The sequence below is a fragment of the Lontra canadensis genome, unplaced genomic scaffold (genome assembly GCF_010015895.1).
Source record: "Lontra canadensis isolate GAN:19392208 unplaced genomic scaffold, GSC_riverotter_1.0 scaffold10, whole genome shotgun sequence".
Lineage (NCBI taxonomy): Eukaryota > Metazoa > Chordata > Mammalia > Carnivora > Mustelidae > Lontra > Lontra canadensis.
Window position 1 is genome coordinate 2,410,301 of NW_022631004.1, and position 5,451 is coordinate 2,415,751.

A 5,451-nucleotide genomic window follows, 5' to 3' on the forward strand; every position below is an offset into this window, starting at 1 on the left:
AAGACCTTTCTCTTGCCCCTAGTTCTAAGGAAAGTGATATTACAGCCTTTGAAACTGAAAAAAGAAAATGCAACTTAAAAAATAAAGTGACCTAAATCTACCACATGACCATATGAATTATTTTTAAAGGAGAGATTGAGGAATGAAAGAAAATTCAAGTCACTTCAGTGCTACCTTTATTAGTGTAACATACACAACTATCCCTTCATTGCTCTCCTTCAGTACTTTCTCCATGCAGTAGTAGGAAGCACAGGCTTTGCCTAAAGACCTTGAGCAATAATCACTGCTGCTCATTCATAATTACCCACAACATCAGGGAGCTCACTGCAGGATTCAGAGCACCATCTTTTGTCAAGAATGTGAAGAGAATTTTACCAAAACAAAGAGGATATCATTTGTATTCTTCTCTTCTTCACCTAGATTATGCTATATCCAGAACTTTGAATCTCTGAAGATTAAGTGTGGTAAACATTCAGAGAAATGATTGAGGAGAATGCCTGATTCCTGAAGTCATCACTTCTGAAAAGAAAGTTTGTTTTACATTTTGGCCTGGAGGGAGGGTTTTCTTTCTGAAAAATGGAAAGTGAGGCTGTGTGAATCATCCTTTTTAGTTTTCTAATTATTTGGTATTTCATAAGTACAGAAAAAGTTTTGTAAAATTGAATTCCAATTAGTAAGGCCATGTTAGTCTAGCTTCACATATAGATAGATATCAGTATATCTTTTCCTGATGATGGAAATAAAAAGGCCAAGAAGGAAAAAAGTCAGTGATTCATCATTCTCTAGTTACACTCTTTGGACACAGAAGAAAACCATCTAATACCTTTGAGGACATGTGAGAATGTCTCACCAGACATTCATCACTAGGACCCATGCTTATACCATATCAAAATGATGATGACTTGTCAAAGAATCTTAATACCATCTGATTGCTGTATGATACACAGAAGATGGGAAAACATACCTACCTATCCACCCTCTTTGCTCAGTCCCCTTCCAGAGACATGCTAGAGTGAACTGATTAGAAAAATTATAATGTATGTAGGAATAATGAAGAATGTGTGAGTGTCTTGTAATCCATAGTGAAATGAGGAACTGATGCTCCTGCTTTAGGAAAAACAGAAAAGTAGTTTCTGACCTCCTACATGGATACATTTTATTCTCATTTGCTAATCAATATTTTTCAATTTTAAATAAATGTGTTTAAGAACAACTAAGATAGTAGGAGTCCAGCATACAACTGTCTATGGAGCCTGCACATCTTTCTCTTTGGTTTAAATGTTTTAGCCATTTTCCCACAACTCTTCTATGTAAATCCATGACAAAATTGATCACTTTAGAAAAAGTTAACTTTCTAAAAAATGCCTAAATTGGATGATGATAGTTTGTATCACTAGCAATCAAAAAGCAAAGAATGCAGAATCAGAATTATCTTTCTTATCCATTCATAGACAATATTTTTGGAACCTAGATATGAACTCCCAGTTTAGACCACCCAATTTGCCTGTACATATGTACACCTACATAAAAGTTTTTCTGTTATTATCGGCAATATTTGGAAGCTCCTCTAGGCTGATGCAACTCAAAGATGTCTATGTGACTCAATCAAAGAAACCAGAGGTGGTTTTTTTTCCCTTAAAGCCTTTACTTTGAGACATGATGGAAAAATCTTACATGCACACATAGAAAAGTAAGACATGATCACAGTTAAAAGTGAAGACAATGTAGGAGCGCCTGGTGGCTCAGTCAGTTCAGTGGCCAGCTCTTTATTTGGCTCAGTCATGATCTCAGGATCCTGGAATCAAGCCCCACATCAGGCTCCATAATGAGCAGGGAGTCTGCTTGGGGATTCTCTCTCTCTAACCCTCTCCCTCTGCTCCTCCCCCCACTCATGCGTGATGAAGACAATCTAACCAGAAAGCTTTAATGCCTGTAAGATAATGTTAAAGCTTAAGTTCTGAGTATGATGTGCTGCGAGAATGAAAGGAATAGTAATTAGTATTCCTTGCCTTCTTCACTCTCTTCTTCAACAGAATCCACACCAACTTCCTCATAGTCCTGCTCAAGGGTAGCCATGTCCACCCAGTTCTCAGAAAACAGTTCCTCCATGCCCTCAACCACATACAAGTGAACAAGGGCATATCTGGCATATGCAGGTCAAAGTTATGAGCCAGGACAGCCCAGGCCCCAGCAGTGGTGGAGGTGGTGCTAGCATGCACCCAGCTCACTATACTTTGGCCAGATCTCCACCAGGTACCATAGTGTGAGGCTGAAAATTAATGCCAACTTCGAAACTAGTGGGGTACCAGTCCATAAACTGGATGCTGCACTTGGTTTTGATGGTAGCAGTGGTGGCACTAACATCTTTGAGAACCATATCACCACAATACAACAGGCAGTAAGCCATGTATTTACCATGGCAAGAGTCACATTTCACCATCTGGTTGGCTTGTTCAAAGCATGCATTGGTGATCTCTGTTACAAAAAGCTGTTCATGGTAGGCTTTCTCAGCAGAGATGATGGGCATATGTGAGCAGAGGGAAGTGAATGTGGGGATAGGATACCAGGTTGATATGGAATTTTGTCAGGGCTCCGCCAAATCTGAGGGAGGCAGTAATGGTTTATATATTAGATGAAAATTCATGGGCACCTGGGTGGCTCAGTCAGTTAAGCATCAGCCGTCAGCTCAGGTCATGATCCCAGGGTCTTAGGATCAAGCCCCACATCAGACTCCCTGATCAGTGGAGTCTGCTTCTCCCTCTCCCACTGCCCCTCCCTCCCCAGTTCATGCTCTCTCTCACTCACTTTCTCTCAAGTATATAAACAAAATCTTAAAAAAAAAAAAAGAAAGAAAAAGAAAGGTCATATTCCACAAGCTTGTAATTGACCTTGATGAAACAGTTTCAAATGACATTACACGAAATATAAAATTTTATGTAAATAAAACATGTAAAGACACAGTAAAAAGAAACTGAAAAATCACACTAATTTGAAAACACAATGATTTTTGGCATTACCTGCCACGTGTCAGAAATAAAATCCAGGACCTTGGAATCTCGGTTTTTTCCTCTCGTCTGACATCAAGTAATGGCCCATATATCATAGTGTAAACCAAGCTGGTCCAGTATCACTTCAATATTTATTCTTCATCTCTTGTTATCTGCTATTATTTTAACATAGAGTTTTATCTGAAATCATCTTAAACACAAAATGGAAAAAACATTTAATATTTACTGAGCACACCCACACATAACACATTTTTACCATGTTGTCAAACGGTGTAATATTTAAGTAAGATGAGTTTTATCACCTAAAACATCATTTTGGGATAAATAAAAAAGCAGATATTAATGTTAAAAACAAAGTACATCTGGAATTGGAAGCTAGTAGCCTATTAAAGACTATTCTTAGTTCTCACAATTTGTAGATACAGTGCCATAATCGAGTAGAGGATGCATTCTTATTACTAAGAGGCTTCAAAGTGTCATCTTGAAATCATTTGATATTTAAACTCTGATTCCACAAAGTGTCCATACAAATTTTCTAATTCTAATATGCTTCAAATTTTGGTAAATAGGTTACCAATGAATAGTCTCAAATCTGCTATATTACAAATTAGAATCAGTAAATATGTTCAGTTGCTAACCACATATAAGATACTTCATTAACACCAATTAATTTTTCTACTATATTAAAATTGATTAAAAATTAAAAGTAATGAGATTTTACATTTACCCTCATGGTTGGATTTAAAGAGTCAAAGCATTAAAACCTAAATTCTTTTTTTTTTAAAGATTTTATTTATTTACTTGACAGACAGAGATCACAAGTAGGCAGAGAGGCAGGCAGAGAGAGAGAGAGAGGAAGCAGGCTCCACGCCGAGCAGAGAGCCGGATGCGGGGCTCGATCCCAGGATCCCGAGATCATGACCTGAGCCGAAGGTAGAGGCTTTAACCCACTGAGCCACCGAGGTGCCCCTAAAACCTAAATTCTTAAGGCTTTGGCTACAAATTGATTATGTTCCTCTTCTAAAATCTCTGGGTATTTCTCCAGGAGCAAATAGATCCTTTTTATCATTTGAACAGCTAGAGTTAACCTTTTCTCAAATTTTGTCTTGTTAAAAAAACAATAAAATTGTCATAAAGGGCATCAGTAATAATTGCTTTATCACTTATGTCAATAATCTATCTAGTCAACCAATCAACTTAATCTGATTAAATTCAATTCTGCTTGCCTTTAGCAGAGGTTTTAGGGCACTAAAAAAACAAAAAAACAAAAAATAAAAACAAACTTGGAGTGCTTACATGGCTCAGTCAGTTAAGCAACCAAATCTTGATCTCAGCTCAGGTCTTGATCTGAGGGTGGTGAGTTTGGGTCTACATGGAGCCTACTTAAAAAAAAAAAAAAAAAAACTCATGATTAAATAAAATTAATATTCAATCTAACACTTCCCCATCATCTTAAATAACTTTGAAATGGCTGTGTAAATATACGCCAAAAAAAAGGAACAAATTTTGTGATTCATAGCAGAAATAAGAGTCACTTGCACTCAGCTCTAAACAGGTTTCTACAGGAAAATAACATAATAACCTGCACATAACATGCATATCTTCTTTTCTACATGCACAGAAAAAAATCTTTGACTTTAGTTATCTGATCAAAATAGAGCAACATTTTCCAAGGCCTATTCTTGGCCATATACAGTATTTGCTTTTAAGGAACAATCAGTAGAAATTCTGAATCATGGAGGGATAAGATAGAAACTCACCATATCCCAATCATTCTGTACAAACTCTCATGTTCCTATACAGCCTCTTTATTTCTATACAACTACTAAGTATTTAATATAAAGTCAGGGATGTTGTAATGCCCTCTCTCTTCAACAAGTATTCCTGGAATATCTGCTTATGCAGAAGGTGGATGTATGCTTTAAGAAGGTACAAAGGCATTTAACATAGTTCCTATGTCCAGGGACTTTCAGTCTAGAGGGTGAAACAAGGGATTGCTCTTGACCTAGATAATTATGAAATAAATTTATAATTCAAAGTCCAACAAGGGATAGAGGCAGGAGGGTTCCACAACTGAAGTAGTTGAGAAGCCTTCATGAAAAAAGATGGACCATAAACTGAATTTGGAGGATGGATAGAATTTAGGCAGCTGAAGACAAGGAAAAAGGTATCTGTAGAAGAGACTGATAATTGCTACCTCCATATCTCCATATCCATTAACCCGTTCTTCCTTATCACTGCCTATATTAAAGGACAGGGTAATGGGCCCGACAAAAAGCCAGTATTTTCTAACAACCCTGTGGGTATGTATGGCTTTGTAACAAGTTTGGCCATTGAGACATAGGCAGAAATGGGTGGAATTTCTAAGAAATCTCCTTAAACAGAAAATACAACTGAAATTGTACACATTTGCCTTTTTTTTCCTCTTCTAATTTTATTCTAA

At 37.0% G+C, this 5,451-nt stretch overlaps 1 pseudogene; it reads right to left on the reverse strand.

The window, feature by feature from the left end:
• Positions 1 to 1,995: 1,995 nt before the first annotated feature.
• Positions 1,996 to 2,621, reverse strand: LOC116866730 (annotated as a pseudogene).
• Between the last annotated feature and the right edge of the window lie 2,830 nt (positions 2,622 to 5,451).